The 20,123-nt window shown below is 39.6% G+C and overlaps 1 protein-coding gene and 1 pseudogene across 5 annotated transcripts in view; both read right to left on the bottom strand.

Moving 5' to 3' along the window:
- PALLD (palladin, cytoskeletal associated protein) overlaps nucleotides 1-20,123 on the bottom strand; it is a gene marked incomplete at its 5' end in the record, with an annotated part of 362,920 nt that overhangs the window by 122,929 nt on the left and 219,868 nt on the right. The window lies entirely within an intron of this gene.
- Nucleotides 4,236-5,198, bottom strand: LOC308635400 (cell division cycle-associated protein 3-like; annotated as a pseudogene). Its single transcript has one exon. The product of its transcript is annotated as a cell division cycle-associated protein 3-like (transcript).

Below are 20,123 nucleotides of genomic sequence, written 5' to 3' on the forward strand. Positions count from 1 at the left end.
TGTGGCTTAATAGTAGAGCCCCCCGCCCCCAGTAAAGGTGGCAAAGTTCTATTTATTTAATTTTTTTTTTACCTAGGTGATAATATATATGTTAATCACTATTTATTATTTTTCAAAATTAAACTTTATGTTCTAGAATTTTAGTTTCATATCAAATGGAAAGTATAGACAATTCCCATATATCCCTTGCCCCCACATAGGCACGGCCTCCCCTATAGTCAGCATCCTCAAGAAGAGTGGCATATTTGTTATAATGGCTGAACTTATATTGACAATCATCTCTCCAAATCCATAGTTTTCATGAGAATTCATTGTTGGGTTGGAAATTCTATAGGTTCTGGAAAATTTATAATAACTTATACCCATCATTATGGTGTCATAGAGAGTAGCACTGTCCCTAAAATCCTATGTGCTCAGCTGCTTTATCCTCCTTGCCTCCCCACAGCCTCTGATAATCCTGATCCTTTTGCTGCCTTCATAGTTTGACCTTTTCCAGAGTATCCTGTAGTTGGGCTCACAGTCTGTAGCCTTTTCTGATTGGCTTCTTTCACTTAGTAATATGCATTTAAGTTTCCTCTATGTCTTTTCATGGCTTGATAGTTCATATATTTTTAGTGCTGAATAATATTTCTTTCTTTTTTAATATTTATTTTTTTAGTTACAGGTGGACACAATATCTTTATTTTATTTTTATGTGGTGCTGAGGATCAAATCCAGTGTCTCATGCATGGTAGGCGAGCGCTCTACCTCTGAGCTATAATCCCAGCCCCCTGAATAATATTTTGTAGTCTGGTTAGACTACAGTTCAACCATTCACCTACTATAGGGCATCTTGGTTACTCCCAAGTTTGATAATTATGAATCAAGTGCTGAAGCTGTCTGTGTACAAGTTTTGTGTGGACCTAAGTTTCCAATTCTTTTGGGTACATCCCAAGGAGTGCAACTGCTGGATCCTATGATAAGAGTATGTATAGTTTTGTAAGAAACTGCCTTATTCTAAGGTATAACTTTTTGCATTCCCACCAGCAATGAATGAAGGTTCCTGTTGCTCCACATTCTCATCAGCATTTGGTAGTGTGTTCTTTTTCTTTTGGCTATTCTTATTGGTATCGAGTGCTTTATCATTGGTGTTTTAATTTGTATCTAAATTAATGACCTAACAACCAATGCTATTGGTTATATTTTCCCGTACTTGTTTGCCATTTGTATATCTTCTTTGGTGAGGTAATTGTACTTTTTTATTTTCTGGATTTTTGATGCTTTGATATCTGAAGCCTTGCTGACTCTAAAGAGACTTCCCCTCCTGGGGTTAGACAGTTCCTAGAGATGGTAAACTTGCCTTTGAAGGTGACTTTCATATGCAAACTAACCAATCTGGAGTCCGCACTACCTCTGCTATCAGGGCAAGGCACCTGACTACTAAAGACAGCCTTGTGCCTAAGAGCCTGCTGGAACATTCCAACTGGCCAACCCTAAATCTGCACATGGTCCTCTGTCCATTCCCATGACAATCACAGTAAAGGCTTTTGCCCAGGTTTACCTTCATTCTGTCTGTCTCCTGACAGACCTTGGTGCTCTCCTCTGTGACCCTGTGTGATATGGTGTGCGCCCCTCCTCTTGGGATCTATGTATAATGAACTATCTTTTCAATGGTGGTCATCTCCTGAGCTATTGGCCTCAACATACTTGAATAAGAAAACCTACATCCATTTTAAGACCATATACAGGTCTTCCCATTAAAATTACTTGTTAGACTGAAGATTGGTTTTTTACACATTTTGTGGACATAATTTTTTTCATATTAAAAATATATTTTCACCTTAAAAAGTAATGTAGGCTTTAAACCCAAGGAAAATAGAATGATAACTGTAATATATTCTGCTTTTGTAGACATTTTCCTAAGGAAGATTCAGTTCAATGTAATTGCAAGGAACTTTGGAAAATTCCTAGGTTGTGATTTAGTTTTTAAGTTTCCACTGAAACAAAAAGTGGGAATTAGGTCATTTTGCCTTCTGTCAGTGGGATTGAGCAATGCTTGTTAAAAATCATGGAGGTTTTTGTCATCATATGCCACATAGCAAAACCCAGTAAGGGCTGCCTACCTAACAGAGAAGCCAGATTAGAGTTTAACAATTTAACATTACTGAACATGTTCTAAGTAAAGTTAAGCAGAGTTTATGTTGTTCTTGCAATCCTCAAGTCTCATTTACAACCATTTAAAATTAATATTTAACCACATTTATATAAATACACAGAAGTGTGTAAATGGGTTGACTTGGTCCTTTGATGCCTGCTCTCTGGGGCAGGTGCTATTGAAATTCTCCAGGCTTATTTCTCAGACAGCTTAGCGCTCAGGGAAAGGGGAAATAAAAGAAAGTAAACTACCAATAAATATCTGAATTCTTAATAAATGAAGAGAAAAAGTGTGGAAAAATACTTTCTTATACACAAGTGGCCTCAACATTTAAGACCAGAACTGTCCAAAAGAGCTTTCTGTGATGAAGTAACGTTCTGTATCTGCACTGTTCAATATGGTAGCCACCGGACACATATGGATGTTGGGTACCTGAAATGTGGCCAGAATGATTGAGGAATTGAATTTTAAATTTAATTAACTTCAAACTTAAATAGCCACATCTGGTTAATAGCTGCTATATCAGACAGTGCAAGTTTAGATAATTTTACCAATTTATTATAATTTACCCTTCTTTTTTTTTTAAATATATTTTTTAGTTTTAGGTGGACACAATATCTTTATTTTGTTTTTATGTGGTGCTGAGAATCGAACTCAGTGCCTCACTCATGCTAGGCGAGCGCACTACCACTTGAGCCACATCCCCAGCCCCTAATTTACCCTTCTTGAAAAAAATATTAAATCTGAAGATAAAGTTTCAAAAGCACTTCTAGAGAAACTGCATTTACTACAAATCAAGATTGTAGTTTCTCTTGACTTGTTGTACTCAAGAACACACATAAAATAACTGAAAACAGAAAACATGAACAATGAAAATATATGAAGAATTCCTACCAAACATAGCTTAGAGGAGGTTCTGAATATAATTTTGAAAAAAGTGGATAAATAATTTCATGAATGAACTGACAGGAAAGTTATTTAGCTTTCTGACTGGGAAAAAATATTACAGGCAAAGTACAAACATTTCTTTAAAATACAGAGCCTTTATCTCTTTAAAAAAATGAGTTAAGCAAATATACATAATGGAGAATTGGATGGATGGATGAATAGGAAGAAAGCTAGCTTTGATGTATGGACTTTAGTAAAGTTGTCCCTTGGTACTCATGGGGATTGGTTTCAGGACTCTCCATAGATACCAAAACTCTCTGATGCAAAAGTCCCTTATATAAATATCATAATATTTGCATATAACCTATATACATTCTCTAGTATACTTTAAAGCAACTCTAGTTTACTTATAAATACCTAATAATATATAAATGATATGTAAGTAGTTTACTTATAAATACCTAATAATATATAAATGATATGTAACTATATTATTTAGGGAATAATGAAAAGAAAACAAAAAATCTATACATGTTCAGGGCAGAATCAATTTTTTTTCTCAAATATTTTCAATCTGTGATTGGTCGAATCTGTACATGTGGAACTTCAGGATGCAGAATACAGGGGCAGGCTGTAAGATCATCAGGTGTGAACCTCCTGCTGGGATATTTGCATCTTGCCTTGGGACTCCCATTAAGCTTTTCTTGTTTTCCTAACCCCAGGATTGTTTCTCCTGCTCCAGGAGAAGGTAGTACATTTCATGGAATAATTTTAAATTATACAAGTTAATTTTTTAAACCCTTCAAAAGGAAAGTGAAAACCACCTGCAGTATCACTACCCATAGATAACAGGGGCTAAATTTCATTGCTTACCCATCCATTTTTTTTTTCTTTTTTGCTGACTGTATATATGTGTGCATATATACTATTCTGAAATATTCCAAAATTAAAATTGGTTTGTACTTCATGGTACATCTACTGCTGGTACATTTTTTTTTTTTGTCTTTTAACAGCATCATTTAAAAATCACTTCCTTTAATACACAAGAAATAGAGAAGACAAAAAGAAAGTCTGATAAAGTTCTAAGTCCTAGAGTTGGTAGTTTAGGAGGAATCAAAGAAAACAAGCCTTTCATCAGTCTCCCTGGGAAAGAAGGGGTGAAACAGAATATCACCAGGCCCTGGGTGAATCCAGTGTAGGGGCCACACCAGGCTTAGCTCTCTACCAAAGCAAAGTGCTGATTTTCCTTGTCATGGTCCTGGCCTTGCTCCCGTGCTCATCCTCCAGTTTTCAGAAGGCATCCAGGTCCAAGAATGACTCCTTCCTTTAATCACCTAACATTTTCATTTAGGGAACAAGGTCACGAACGCTGTGGGTCCCAGGGGAGTTGTCATCCTGCAGGATGGTGAGGGGAGATCTCCCTAAGCCTGTGTTGTTTGGTTTCCAACTATTGTGTTGAGAACATGGAAATGGGGGACTCTCATCTTTTGAGGGCTTGTCTGAGCTCTGGCTGGCCCCACAGGGGTTTCTGTGGGATATCTTGCATCCTCCTGGGAAGACACCTGTTTAGAAGGGTGCTCAGTGTCATTCCAAGGTGGCAGCTGGTCCTCAAGGGATAACTGAGTATCCAGAGGCAGGCCTAGTTCAAAAGATGAGGGTACTCCCAGGGGCAGAATAGATTCTGGGGGAAGATTTGATTTAGAGGCTTCAGTCTCAGATACTTCACTCAGCTCTTTTACCAGTGGACTCTGAGGGTCTTCACTGCCGGTCTTCATAGGTATCCATGCAATGTCGAGGACACCAGTGCCAAGGAGAGTGGGGATCTGAGTCCTGGGCCTGTTTTGGACCTTTGAGCTGTTCTCCTGCTGGTAGGGTTGACTGTGGAGAGCTCTCCACCTGGGTGGGAGTGTCTGGAATGCCTGAACTAGGAGGACGAGAGTCTGCTCCTCGAGCTCGATGCTTGTTGTGTGGTGGAGCCCGAGGTGGGCTGACTGGGATGCTCTTGGCTGAGCCCATCTTCACTAGGGACAGGAGCAGGGCTCCACCAGGGCAGAGGAGAGGATGCCAGGCCCCAATTGGATGTGGGTGCACACCAGCTCCAGGCTCAACTCCTGAAGGTAGGAGTTTTAAACTTCCCCACATTTACTGATTTTTAAATGTACAGTCTTGGTGAACACATTTCTGTGGCAGTCAGTATGTTCCTACCTAACTCTTTGAGTTATTTCTATTGGCTATACAGTATTCCATTTTCTAAAATGTTAATGCGGATTATAATCCCATCTCTCGCCCTCTATTCATTTTCCTATATGTTTGTCTGATGCTACTTGAACAACACTCTTCTTTTAAATTGGTTTTAACATATTAAATGAGCTGGGCATGGTGGCAAACACCTGCAATCCCAGTGGCTTGGGAGGCTGAGACGGGAAGATTACAAGTTCAAGCCAGCCTCAGCAAAAGCGAGGTGCTAAGCAACTCATTGAGACTCTGTCTCTAAATAAAATACAAAATAGGGCTGGGGCTGGGGCTTAGTGATTGAATGCCCCTGAGTTCAATCCCCAGTATGTTCCCCCAAAACAAAAACAACAAAAAACAACTACATAAATCTCCAAGATGTATTAGAATTGACTCTGTCCTTTATTGTAGAACCAGTAGGGTGAATCCTGGCCCTTCCTCTTTTGCCACCAGCTTCATTTGAGAGGACTGGACTTTTGATTTGAGACTGAGATCATTAACCAGGAAGAGGTCAATAGGCAAGACCTAGAACAATAGCTGTCAATCTCCTAAACCTGCAGTGGAATGTGGGAATGAGGAGGGAAATAATTCAATTCCTGAAGTACATATGGGAACTCTTAGAAAACTTCTGCAGAATTTCCAATGAGCTACTGCTATTCCAAAATATGGAGAACCTCTGGGTCAAAGAGCAAATGTTCAAATTCCTTACCATGTTCAGAGTACATTGTTCCGGTGTGACTCTGAATGTCCTTGAGTTCATCAGCATGAAAAACGAATGTCCCTTGGATTTATTCGGTGATTCAAACTTGTATTTGCCCAAAAGATAAGTGTCAGAGGATGCGCGATTTGTTCTAGCCAAGGCATCGACTAGGAACCATTCACAAAAGCCGGGGCAAAGACTGTGGCTCAGGATCACAGTCTGAACAAACAGCACTGTTCTTTATAGTACACTCACACACACGGGGAGCATCTGAAACACACAGTACCCTCCTTGTTAAGATGGAATCCCACTGGCTAGCCAATTGATTCACCAGTCTGCTAACTAATTCCATACTAACAGCTTAAATTAAAAGTTAATGAAACACAGCCAGGGCCCCATTATGTTACACTTGTAACGACCTTTCATTACAAAAAAAAAACAAAAAAAAAAAAAAAAAAAAAAAAAAAGAAAGAGAGAAAAAAATAACTGGGGCTTCATTAAAAGGAAAATGTCTGGGACACCATCCTGGGCTGGAATGTACCAGCAGTCAGAAGCATTCCTTGCAGCTGCCTCCCTGCCAAGTCTCAGGGAAGCCGCTTCTCAGAGGCAGGAAAGAAATTCCCACAGGTATCCTGTGACCAGATTGAGCAGGACACATAAGGAAGCATTGTTTGTGGCTCTGCAGGGTCTGCTCAAGATGGGAAAAATCTGTTCACTTGGACTACTGTGCACTTAACAGCTTCACACTCCGTCCTGCTAGGAAACTCACACTTGACTCAGACTTCCCAGGAAGCAGGAGGTAGAGAGTCTCTATATCCTTCTTCCTCTCCTAGATTCAGGTCCCTAGTAGCTGTTTCTCTCTTCCAGATAAATGAAGGTTGAAGAAATTCACGACTCCACGTCCTGCTCTGTCTCTCTCCCAATTCCCTTGTCTCAACATTCTGGTGATCACCCTGTGCTAATGATTTACAAGCCTTCATCTTAAGCCCCCTCTGCCTTTGGGCTGTGTGCACGTGGGGGGTCTATACTAGTACCTCCCACCCATGTGCAAAATCCACCGTCAGTTTTTCCCATGAAATGGCTCTCCAGCTTGGCTTCCAGACACCTTCAATGGCACTGTATTCTGAAACTTGTGAGTGACCTTTAGATTTCTCACAAATCAGTCATTTAGGATCGGGGACAATCACATATGCCATTGTATGACCATTGTCCTGAAGGTAGTGCATACGACAGGTTCTTGACTATGTAGCTACACAATCTAAGAATCCTTGGAAAATTATTCTGTCCTCAATCCGACTCCATCTTGCTATATCTCATTAAAAAACCACTACCTCTACCTCCAGTATGTATTTATTTGACAACTATTCAAATATTCATATATTTACTATGTGTCAGGAACTGCTTTAGGTGTTTTATAAATATTGACTTTTAAAATCCTCATGGTAGTCCTACCATTATCCCCAAGTTCTGGAAGAATAGGTAGAGACAGCATGATCACCTTGCTCTGGCCAGCCTAGTTACCTTGCTTTCCTCGAAATACTATTTATTTTCTCCTGAATATCTTTATCCTGGTCGTATCACCTCTGCTCTCCCCAAATCCCCCTCTCTGTGTCCTCTTTAAAATAAGTGCTGACCTACAAGTGCTCATCTAAGGCCACCCCCAACCTGCCATCGAGACGAAACTATTCCAGTTCACATGAATCTTTTCCTTCTTTGCAAGTCTCCTACACTACTCACAATACAAAGGTATTATGCCTGCGCTACTGCTTTGCATGCTTATTTAATTGTCACATTCCAGGAACTCCTGGAGGTCAGAGGCCCCCAGGATGTTTTTGTCTTCCTCTAGTATTGGGTAAAAACATAACTTGGACTTGGTCATTATTAACTGAACCAAAATGATAAATATTGCCATCATCCAAGAAAAAGGATGAAGAATAACCATCGAAAGTTATCTTTTGCTTTTTGTAGCTACCTTTAATATATATTTTTCTCAGTTCAATGGGAACAGTACATTACACATATTTGTGGGTAGAAATACTGTTTTCTTATTTTTATTTTTAGACTAAGGATTGGCAAATTATGGCCATGGTCAAAATCTGGGTCACTGCCTGTTTTTACAAATAAAGTTTTATTGACACAAAGCTATGCCCATTCATTTATGTTTTGTCTGTTGCTGTTTTCACACTCCACAGGCAGACCAGAGTCCTTGTGACACAGCCTGTATGTCCTGCAAAGCCTACAATATTTACAACTTGACCCTTTACATAAAAATTTTGCTGAACTCTGCTTTAGACAAAAAGTAGACAAACACCTGAATAAGAAATACTTCTGCTCCTCAGTATTTTTATTTTTTGGTCTGGACTTAGTTTTCTCTACTAATTTCCTTGATGCTTTGTAAATATTTTTAAAATTAAGTGTCCGCCTATGGCTTGAGATCAAATCAGAGTAAGCATTTAATTTGTTCTGCATTACAACACATGCTTTCAGAGAGTTGGCCGATGTAGTGCACATTGAGAAGTTTCTTTCCCTTTTATAAGGTTCCCGTTGTATCTCACTGTGGGCAACATCTCTGAATGCTTCACACAGTTGGTGATCTCATTGAGTCATATTAAGTCTCGGTCACTGGCAGCAGCCCCATCAAATTTCCTTGTGTGGTTACCTAGATTTTCCATGCCAGTGGAGGCAAGAAGTGACATGGTAATAACATCAGATGATCCCCAGCCCAACTAGGTTTGGGAAGGCAGGTAAAGACAGCATTTAGTATTGAAGGGTGCCAGGATGGTGTTTTGCTTTTTATTTCTTCTTCAAATCAAAGCAGGGCCTTTTCACTACTCGTAAACAATAATGAATGTCAGTCTGTTGACAAATTGCCTTTTTTTCACATAATTTCACTATAATGATGGAATGACTAGAACCTTATCTTGGTCTTGTCTTGTGTGAACTGCAGTTCTGCGCTGCCTGTCTTGCCCCTCATTTCTGAATCCCTCTCCTGGTACCTTACCTCATCTTACAACTAGTCCTCCTACAATGATGTGACCTTAATGCTCCTTGGGAATTCTGACTAACAGCCCAGGGTTTGGGCCTCAACAGTCTGCTGACAGATTTCTTCATCGTTGACAGCCTGTGCAACTCCCTCAAATCTCCAAACAGCATATGTTCCCAGGCTTCCTGTCATCATGTCACCATGATGTGCTATAATGGGTTTCCTGGTCTCCGCCTCTGGCCCTGCACCATGCTGGAGGGCTCCTGTCGTCCACACCAGCCTTGATAAGCACCTGCTGCTGTGTCCACCCAGTGTGTAGTGTGGTTCTCCAACCACCTGTTCCTGCGTCTGTCCTGTCCCATGGCACTTAATTGGACTTCACCCAGGTTTGACTTGAAATTGGATAAAATGAAGGGAGAAGAAGATAGTCTCACTTCTCACTAAATCTTCTCAAAAAACATACTGCTTAACAGTCCCCAACCTGGTATAGACATAGCCAAAGTCTAGCACTTTCCGTAATTTTGATTCCATTTTGGTGTTACTAAACGCCCTAGGGAAAAGCTGCTTTAACACTCAAAAAGCTATTGCCTGTAGCTTTGTCACCACAAAAACTTAAAAAAAAAAAAAGCCAATAAGTATCTGTGGCCCCCTTTCTAGTGTGCAATACTATGTTGGCATTTAAAAAATATTCAGTTTGAATGTCTTCAAGCAGACTCTTGTCTATAGCTCCTTAAAAATGATACTCACACACATATGTATGTGAATATTACATACTTAACTTCTGCTGTTGACTGTGAACCATTTCCACAGGCGACCAATGGGTCTACCCATGGTCAACACTTTTATAAATGACTGGCTACAGAAAGGAAAAAGGATGAGGTGGGGTAAGAGAGTGTGCCAGATAATTTTGTGTGAAGCAAGAAACATCTTGTAGCAATAAAACAGGATAAGTGTATTTATTATGAGTGAAATAAATCTTCATAAGCAAGAGCAAAATACTTGTCTAGCTTCTAATTTTCCACAAAGGTGAGGCTAAGCAATTCAAATCTTCAGAGGGCAGTACCTGTCAGATATTGCATCTTCTAACCAATGGCAACTTGGTGAGCCAAGGGAGACAGGGTCAACAGGAAAGTGTCTGCTTTCTGCTTATTCTATCTACAGCAGTAAGTGGGAAACAGGACATTTTGACAGCACTAACAAAATCTTAGTAATAATTTACAGTAGGTCAGAAGTGAAGAAAAAGATGCATAGAAAAAGAGATTTTAAAATAAAGGACAGGAGAAGAAATTTGAAGGGAAAGCAACAAAGATATTAAATGAAGAAAGAAATACAACCCGGAGTTAAATAATTATATTTAGAATACTATGGGAAATTATTCAGAGTCAAGTAATTAGTTAAGAACACTGCAGCAACTTTCACATAATTGCAGGTTCCACTAATTGGGTAGGAAAAAAAAAGCAGAATATAGAGTTTTACTGTGTAGTGCATTAAAAAGCTAGAGAAGTCACAAAATCTAATAATGTATTCATGGCTAACCCAGAATCTACAAGTTAGATGCAAGTCTCTCTCTCTCCCTCTCTCTCTCTCTCTCTCTCTCTCTCACTGTGTGTGTGTGTGTGTGTGTGTGTGTGTGTGTGTGAAAAATCTATATAAATATTTTCAAATTGAGTTAATATATACATTCATTCTGTACATATGAATAAATATGAATATGAATATATATTTATACTTTTAAACTTTAAAATAAGAAAATACCCCACTATCAAAACAAAAGATAAAAATGTTTTCTCTTCCACGTTTTTATACTGGAAAGTTTGAAATTAGCAGTTCTTAAAGAGCAAAGGTGTGATTTCAGATGTACAATATAGTATAGGAGTATCAAAAAGGCAAAATTCAAAATGATTAAAGGATTCTTTAATTTTTCTGTATATGTGGTAAGAAAAACACAGGTGCCCTTTTGATTCTAAAGGTAATTTGGGGGTAAATGACTCTTTATGGATCAACTAATATGGAATCAAGAAATAGCAGGGGACTGGGGTCATGGCTCAGTGGTAGAGTGCTTGCCTAGCATGTGTGAGGCACTGAGTTCAATTCTCAGCACCACATATAAATAAATGAATAAAATAAAGGTACATCAATATATAAAAGAAAAAGAAATAGCAGGTACCTTAGAAAGAGAAGATACATTCTGATGTCTGGTGTCAGCTGCTTCAGATCAATTAAAACTTCATGTGGTCCCCATTTTTTAATGCTAAATTATGTCACAATCTCACAAGCATCAAAAATATGAATGACTGAAATTCAACGTCAATGTATTGTAGGCCATGTTAAGAACAGGGCCTCTGGAGACAGTGCACTTGGGTTCAAACTCTGGCTCCTCTTTTGCTAGTAGTGTAACCTTGGACAACCTGCTCAATCTCTGTGCATTCAGTTGTTTTTTTATCTGTGAAATGAAGATAATGGCATCTTCCTTACAGTGAGTGATGAAAGTATGACCTTATATTTTGAGGTCTTTAGAATAGTCTTGGGACATGATCAGTGCTATGTAAAGGTTTGTTATGTAAATATTTACTGTGTTTCTACCATGTGCTAGGCATCAGAGATCCCATCACAAAGACAGTCTTATCCTAAGGGGGTTCAACAACATAATCATATTGTGAGCCACGTATGTCACATAAGACAGAAGCTTAGGGATCTGCTTTGACTTTTGTATTCTCAGTTCCATAAATGGGCCAGATACATCCAGTACAGGGATTAAATCAGGCACTTCATCAATCTTTCTGAAACCATAAACAGATTAATAATTTGAATTGCTTAGAGATTAGGATTTTTTTTGGAGATCACTGGGTGATGCACATCTGCTAAAAAGTGTCCACTGTCCCAGAAAGCTAGAAACAAAAAGATCCTACTAATTATTCTTTGAAAAAATTAGAGATTGGAGCATTTGAACACTTACCTAGGGAAAGAAAATCGGGAAGGATAAGAGGAAGGGAAAGCTCTTTGGACTTTGGTTCTCCTCATTTCCTTTTCCTTGCTCATCCCCACTGGGACTTCCCACAAAGTTCCCAAAGTTCATCCAGGAGGTGGAAGGTGGATGTGAATGCATAATCTCAGGTTGAGATAAATCTGGAACCCATTCTGAGTTCTTCAGGACTGACCATAAAAGAGCTGAGATTATTAGAAGCCATCTGCAGAGGCATTATCTTCTCCCCAAGTCAGCGGGCTCCCTGAATTATACAGTGGAATGCACGATTCAAAGAGTAGGTAAGGCCCCAGAAGTGAGAGCTAATTAGCAGTGTTGAGTGAGCAGGGTGGTGAGAGTCCCAGGAAGTGCAAAGTGCCATGTCTCTACCAACCTAAGGCCTGAGCGTTTTCCTTCAAGGAAGTAAATTACTAAGGAATTTGGTGAAAAGAGTATTTTTGGAATGCATCTAGAGGAGAAATTAGAAGTACATTGTCAGATTAATAATCTCTACAGTCTAGCCTTGCTTATCTTATCTGTAAACTGAATGAGGTGGCCTTGGGTCTCCACAGCCCTAGTTAACCACTGATATTCTCTGAGTCTATGCTTCAAACCCAGGGGAACCCACTGGGTTTATTTCCTGCTTGTCTCCAACTTCTCTTGTTATCACTCCCTAAACCTGTTCTCCCCTCATCACATCTTGGGGAAGTGACTCAATATTTAAGTCCAAGATGGCTATGTCAAGGCTGGCCCATGAAACAATAGATGGGATAGAGCAGTATTTACCATGCTCCCCTAAAACACATTGTGACAGTGTGCACTGTCTCTCTTCTGTGTTTATCCTCTCCAGGTCATACTGAGACTTCCTAAGTCTTAGTCTTATGTGAGCTGCCTTCAAGAAACCGAAAAGTCCCTTGGACTGTACCTCGCATTGTGTTTCTGATAAACTTTAATCAGACCCCCTCCCTCTCTTGTACAAATATGGTGTGCGTGTGTGCATAGAGTTGCCTCTTAGATTTTCAAGGATTTGGAATCAAATCATATAAAATATAAAATGGAGAAAATTAATCTATGACTGGCTTAGCTGGAGTTTAAAACACAGACATTAACAAACCAGATTGGGAGTCTAGATATCAAGTGTATTAGTAATATTTAAAACATAAATTAGACAAAATTTCAGCAAATCAAATACAATAATATATATGAAGGAAACTACACCATGTAAAGAATGTAGAAGTTATTTAACATTTGAAAATCTAGTGATATAATTTACCATATTTTAGAAAACTATGCTATCAGCTCAAATAGAGGTAGAAAAAGAAAACATTAAAAAAACTCCACCAAATCCTGATAAAAGTTCTCAGTAAACTAGAAGGGAGCTTCCTTAACTGATAAAGGGTGTCCATGAAAACCTACATCATACTTATTAGGGAAAAACTAAGTGTCTTTCCCCCTGATGTCAGGAAAAGGCAAGTATATCTGCTGTCACTCCTTCTAACCGAAGTTTTACTGAAGACTATGGCTACTGTGATATGACAAGAAAACAAAACAAAACAGCCAGCAGCAGTCTAGTTTCAAAAGGGGAAGTAAATCTGTATTGATTTGCAAATAACACCATTGTCCAAGTAGAAAATCCAATGGAATCTATAAAAAAATAAAGCTACTAGAATTGATAAATTAATGTAGTAAGATTGTAGATTATAAGATCAATATATATCACACCAATTATATTTTTATATACTAGCAGTGAATGATCAGATTTTAAAAACATTTATAAGAGCATACATTTTTAGCTTTTTTTAAAAAATTATTTTGGCACCAGGGATTGGACTCAGAGCGCTCAATCACTGAGCCACATCGCCAACCCTATTTTGCATTTTACTTATTTAGGATCTCATTGAGTTGCTTGGCTTTCTTTTGCTGAGGCTGGCTTTGAACTCCTGTCTCAGCCTCCCAAGCCACAGGGATTATAGGTATGAGCCACAGCACCTGGCACATTTTTAGCTTTTTAAGAAACTATCAAACCATTTTCCAAAATGATTACAACATTTCATTATCCCACCATCATTATATAAGAGTTCCAGTTCTTCTACATCTTAACCAGGATTTGGGAATAGGTTTTTCCTAATTTTAGGTATTTTAATATATATGCAGTGAAATTTCATCATGGTTTTAATATGAATTTTCCTAATGACTACTAATTTGAGCATCTTTTCATGTGTTTATTTGCCATCTGTATATCTTCTTTAGTGAACTGTTATTCATATCTGTTGTCCATTTTTTAATTGGATTAGTTGTTTTCTTATTTAGTTTATTATATTATTTTATATTCTAAATAGAAGCCCTTTATCAGACATGTGCTTTGTAAACATTTTCTCCTTGTATAGATTGTCTTTTAATTTTCTCATCAGTGACAATGTGCCTATCATGAGCTGAGTCACATTTTTATGTGTCCCCTCCTCTTCAACCATTGTTTTCTTAAATTTTTGTTTAAAAAAAAACAAACCTTGGTATTATAAAAGGAAACACAAATGCAGAAACCCATATCAAACAAAGAATTCATTATATAGTTTGTATATATCACGAATTCCTACATAATGAATGGATATAAAGGAAGCAGCCTGTATCACCACCCAGCGTAAAGAATAGAATTTTGCCACATGACCCAGAAAACCTGTGACCCATCCCAATTACAGGCCTTGTCACCCTCCAAGTTAGCATTGTTAGCATTTTTAATTTTGAAGTCAAATTTATCCACTTCTACGAATTAAGCTTTTGATATCATAATTAAGAAATTCTTGCCTAATCCAAACTGGCAAAGATTTTATCTCATGCTTATATCATATAATCTACCCATTCTACTTTTATGCTTTCAACTCAGAGAAAAGCATAAGGCCATCCAAAGACTTGCACACAAGCAGCTTTATTTGTAATAATGAAAAACTGGAAAAAGTAAATATCAACAATTGAATGGATAAAATGGAACACTATTCAGCAATAAAAAGGAATAATATGATATGATAACATGGTATGAACAAATTTTATAGAAATGCTGAGTTAAAGAAGTCAGATGAGAAATAGTATTGTATGATTCCATTTATATAAATCTCTAGGAGATGTAAATAAAAATATAGTGATAGGAAGCAGATCATGGTTACATGATGGGAGTGAATACTATTAGAGGGGATTATAAAGAAGTAGGAAGAAATCTCTGAGATAATGGATATATTTGCTGTCTTGACTGTTGATGTTTCCAAGACTGAATACATACGTGAAAACATCAAATTGCTGTTGATTATGTCAATTATACCATAGAAATGTTTAAAAAACCATCTGTAATTTTCAAAAATTCACAAGGATTTTATTACAATGTTAGAAAAATGCTAACAATGGAGGGTGACAAGGCCTGTAATTGGGATGGGTCACAGGTTTTCTGGGTCATGTGGCAAAATTCTATTCTTTACGCTGGGTGGTGATACAGGCTGCTTCCTTTATATCCATTCATTATGTAGGAATTCGTGATATATACAAACTATATAATGAATTCTTTGTTTGATATGGGTTTCTGCGTTTGTGTTTCCTTTTACAATACCAAGTTTTCTTTTTTTTTTTAAACAAAAATTTAAGAAAACAATGGTTGAAGAGGAGGGAGGGGACACATAAAAATGTGACTCAGCTCACGATAGGCACATTTCCAACTCTCATTCCCAGGGCGATACAATGCTGAGGAAAAGGAAATTGAAATGATACCAAGTTAAATTGAAAGTGAAGTTAAATGGACTTGTAAAATGGCTGCAGCATTTAGTTAGAGGGGAAGCTAACTAAATGCTATCTCAAAGTTGGGTGTGTACCTGTGACCTTTCAGACTCAACGGGAGAACAGGCAGGAGGTGGGCGGGAGGCAGGGTGGGGCTCAGCAGATGCCATTGAAGCTAAGGCAGGAGCATTAATAAGAAAGGCAAAGTCACAAAGAGAGCAGCAGGTCTTGGCATATCCCGGATGAAACCTGTCACAGGGCAGGACAGGAGAATGGTTTCCTGCCTAAGCTCTGGAGTCTGAGTTCAGAGTTTTATTCTGTCACTTAGACAAGTCCCTGGTGGGTGGTCTGCCTCATTCTGCCCCTTGCTGTCCTGGGGACAGTGATGTGACGTGCTGGGAGGATTAAATGAGACAGTATCTGTATGGCACTTAGAAATCATGCCTGCCATGCAACAAATACCTTGCCCATGATTATCAATGAAATTTTTAAACTTAGAAACTTTGAATCTTAGTAGTTAACAAGAGAAATACAGTTTTATAAAGACCTTATTGTATTGCAGACTATTTCCAGGACTGGCCATGATAAAAACCTGCCAGAAGCTCTTGACACCAACTTTTATGAGAGTATGTTTTCCTCGGGGGTTTCTTGGGATCCTGGGATGCAGATCGACCGGGCAGGCTCAGGTGTTCAGATTCCATGTGGATTTAGGGTCACTCACTTTATGGTAACGATTTCTGGTACATGGAATCCAAACCATGCTAATTTACTTGTTACTGTCATGTTTGAACTTTTTCTTTTTTCGAGAGAGAGAGAATTTTTTTTTAATATATATATTTTTTTAATTTTCGGCGGACACAACATCTCTGTTGGTATGTGATGCTGAGGATCGAACCCGGGCCGCACGCATGCCAGGCGAGCGCGCTACCGCTTGAGCCACATCCCCAGCCCATGTTTGAACTTTTTCTTGGGAGAATGTCACAGGCAGAAGGACAAGCTGGCGTGCAGCCATCAGAAATGGATCTTCTCATCTGAAACAATGACCACTAAGGGAAGAGGCAAGCACATTAAAAGTCCCACCGGTGGCCAACCACACACAAAGGAGCACACGCAAGAGCAGCCAGCTCTGAATAAGACAGTCTCTCCTTCCTTTCTCCTTCTGTCTCTTCTTTTTTCCCTCCCTCATCCCTCCCACTCGCCCTCCTTTCTTTTCTTGACCTGACACTTATTGATCTTCTTACTAGTTCTTTTATTGATTCATTCAATATAAATTATTGAGCACCTACCAGTACTAAGCCCTGAAAATACAAAGAATGGGATACGTGCTTCGTGCTTCCAAGAACCCTGCCTCGGCTGGGGTCCAGCAGGCTGACCCAAGACCACACGCACATGCTGAGAGTGTGCTATTTGAACAACGTGCGTGTAGCATTCACAGGAAACAACCCCCTCTATTTGTAGTAAGCTTTTTCTTAAAAACTTCTATAGACAAGATTGGGGCTCAGGTCCCAAGTTCTGTGTTGACCACAGGGGTTGGCGAGGCCACTTATGTCTTAGAATCTACTGCCCTTGGTGCTTTTTATAGAGAAGGTTTAGTAATTACCAACCTCATCTTGTCAAGTGAGAGACTTGAAAATGTAAGAGGTGTACAAGGAGGATGACAGTAAGAACAGGGATCCCATGAAAAACTCAAAGAGGGAGAAAATGCAAATGCCATTTGTGGAGAATCACTCTGGTGCTAACCCGGCAGAGGAGTGTGGTGTCAGGAGGCTAGACTGGGAAGCCCTACAACCTGGGTTCGAATCCCAGCTCTGTCATTTATAACCTTCTCTCTATAACCTTAATTAAGTTACTGTCCTGCTGTGCTCATTTCCTTATCTGTAAAATGGGAATAAAAACTGTCCAATCCTAGAACTGTTGTGAGGGTTGAATGTTAGGCACAAATTGTTATTGTGTCCAGTAGAAGAGGTTGTGTGTCAACTAACTGCAAACTGACAGCGCATGCCTGTGATGGTAGTTTTGCTAGCAGAAAAATGGATAATTATTAATGGAAAAATAAGTTTCTATTGACAAAAAACATCCTGGCCCTCCCATATGTCCCATATCACTTCAGGGGTCCTCTCTTGATGAACAAGTGACAACGTCATACTGCTTTTCTAAGCTTCTAGGAGATGTGGAATGGGTTTCTACATTGGCTGACAAATGAAATTTTAAAACATCCAGGGTCACCCTTCTCTATGGGTAAAGGTTACTGAAGGTACAACCCAGGGAAGATGGGAAAAAGAAGGTGGGTGGCTCTGAGGGAACCAGATAGTAAAGAACACTGTTTGGGCATATTTGTGGGGTGATGGCTGAGAGCAAGTAAAGATAAGCTCGCGCTCTCTCTCTCTCTCTCTCTCTCCCCCCTCCTTTCCTCCCTCCCTCCCTCACTCTCTTTTTGGTACTGGAGATTGAACCCAGGGGTGCTTAACCACTAAGCCACATCCCCAACCCTTTTACTTTTTATTTTGAGACAGGGTCTTACTAAGTTGCTTAGGATCTCCCTAAGTTGCTGAGGCTGGTTTTGAATTAGCAATCCTCCTTCCTTAGCCTCCTAAGGCTCTGGAATTACAGGCATGTGCCACTGTGCCCTAAGACATGTTCTCATATGGGGCTCCCAAGAGTTAGAAACGACCTCTCCTAGAGCAGGTAGACTGTACTATACACACCCACTGCTTAAAGGAGGGTCAATGCAGGGTGTCAGTCTTTGACAATGAGGTGAGCTGATGTTTTGTGTGTGTGAATTCGGAATATGTGCCTTCTACTTCTCCTGGGAGGAGATGTGACTGAGCAACAACTGGATATTTGGGGTCACATGGCAGCAAGTCTTGTTGAGCTGAGCAGTCTCTTCCACATTCCCAATGCTATGAATTTTTGAAGTCAGGCAAGGAGGGTATATGTGTGTTCATGTTCTAATTCTGCCTTTAAAATATAATCCTTAATGTGTCATGCTTTGAGAATTTGTTTGAATACCTCTGTGGTAGGGGGTGCTCACACATTTTGTTTTTATTGTATTTTACATACTTATGTCTAGGGATTTGTGCAAACGCATGCCAAATGGATATGATAATTACATATTTCAAGGGCAATAAAATCCATCTCTTTTTTTGAGGTAAGAACATTGAGAGCTTTGGAAGAGTATCCATTTGCATCATGGATGTCAGAGATTACATTTTGATTCTTTGGAACGTGTTAATTGGTTCCTGAAGCTCTGGCTGTATTTGAAATCTAGAAGATGGGTTTCAGCAGAACTGTGGAGATGTTCATGGAAAGTTGGGAAAAATCATTCGGTTGAGGGCTGACTTTTGAAAAGCAGAAAGATCTGCTCCCGTGGAAGAAGGCAGAAAAGTAGAAAAGACCAGAGTGCTTCATGAAAACCAGCAACACATCCTTCTTCCAGAAAGGTTAAAAGCCAGCCTTGGTACTTCACTTTTATTGGATTAGCCCTGCTGCTCGACACTGCGCTTCTGTCCCAGGCCCCACTCTGCAGGGACCTGTCAAGTGAGCAGGCAGTGTTGGAGAGCTGTTGGTATGTGCGGCTCAGTGAGTATTGATTGGCGCCTTCCAGAGCCCAGCTCTGCACATAAAGCACAGGGCAGAGCCTCTGCCTGAAGGGATGCAGACTTCTCACTGGCAAACAAACATTTGAAACTGCACCAAATTCTTTTAAGGAAGCTTGTGGGTAACCAAGCCTGAAGATTATACCAGAAAGGGTACAGCTTTAAACAACTGGTTCAGAGTCCATGTTAGTGAGGGAAAGGAACCACTCTAATATATTTGCCTTTCCAGCCTCCTTCTCCCTCTCTCCCCACTCATCCTTGACCTTCCCAGACCTCCTCCTGACCTCTCCCTCTGTCTCCTGCAGAGATAGAGCTGTTTCACTTCAAATATAGCGAGAGTCGAGTTTGGATGTCTGCCTGAGCTTCGTAGGGATGTTGCTGAAAGCTCTGCACATAGAAGGAAATTTGTGCAGGGCCTCATTTGGGAGAGATGAAATATTTTAATAGCAGTGTTTATGTTCTCGGTCTGAAGATAACTAAAAACCAGCAAGATTTTACATCAGGCTTTGAAATGAAAAATATTACCCACTCAATGGAAATACAAATTTCATCCCTTTTTGCCCTTCGGCCCTCTCAATGTTATTCCTCCAGATTTTCCTGTTCTCCTTGAGATTTCTGAGTCACCACAGAGGGAGACCCAACGTGATGTCTGGCCAAGTTTTGCAGGTTTAGCATTCTCAAGAAAAGCAGACTTAAAAGGTTTCCTTTCAGCATTCCCTAAGCTCCTCAGACAGTCTGGAGCAGAAATTGTCCTGGGACCCATGATCGAGTGGAGACCAAAATTGTAGCAGGCAGGGGAGTTCAAAAGGGTCAGACCAGCCCCCTGGTGCATCTGGGCAGCTGCTCTGAGACCAGTCCGGCTCAGCTATCAA

This window comes from Spermophilus citellus, assembly GCF_964194105.1.
Source record: "Spermophilus citellus genome assembly, chromosome: 16".
In the NCBI taxonomy this organism is placed as follows: Eukaryota; Metazoa; Chordata; class Mammalia; order Rodentia; family Sciuridae; genus Spermophilus; species Spermophilus citellus.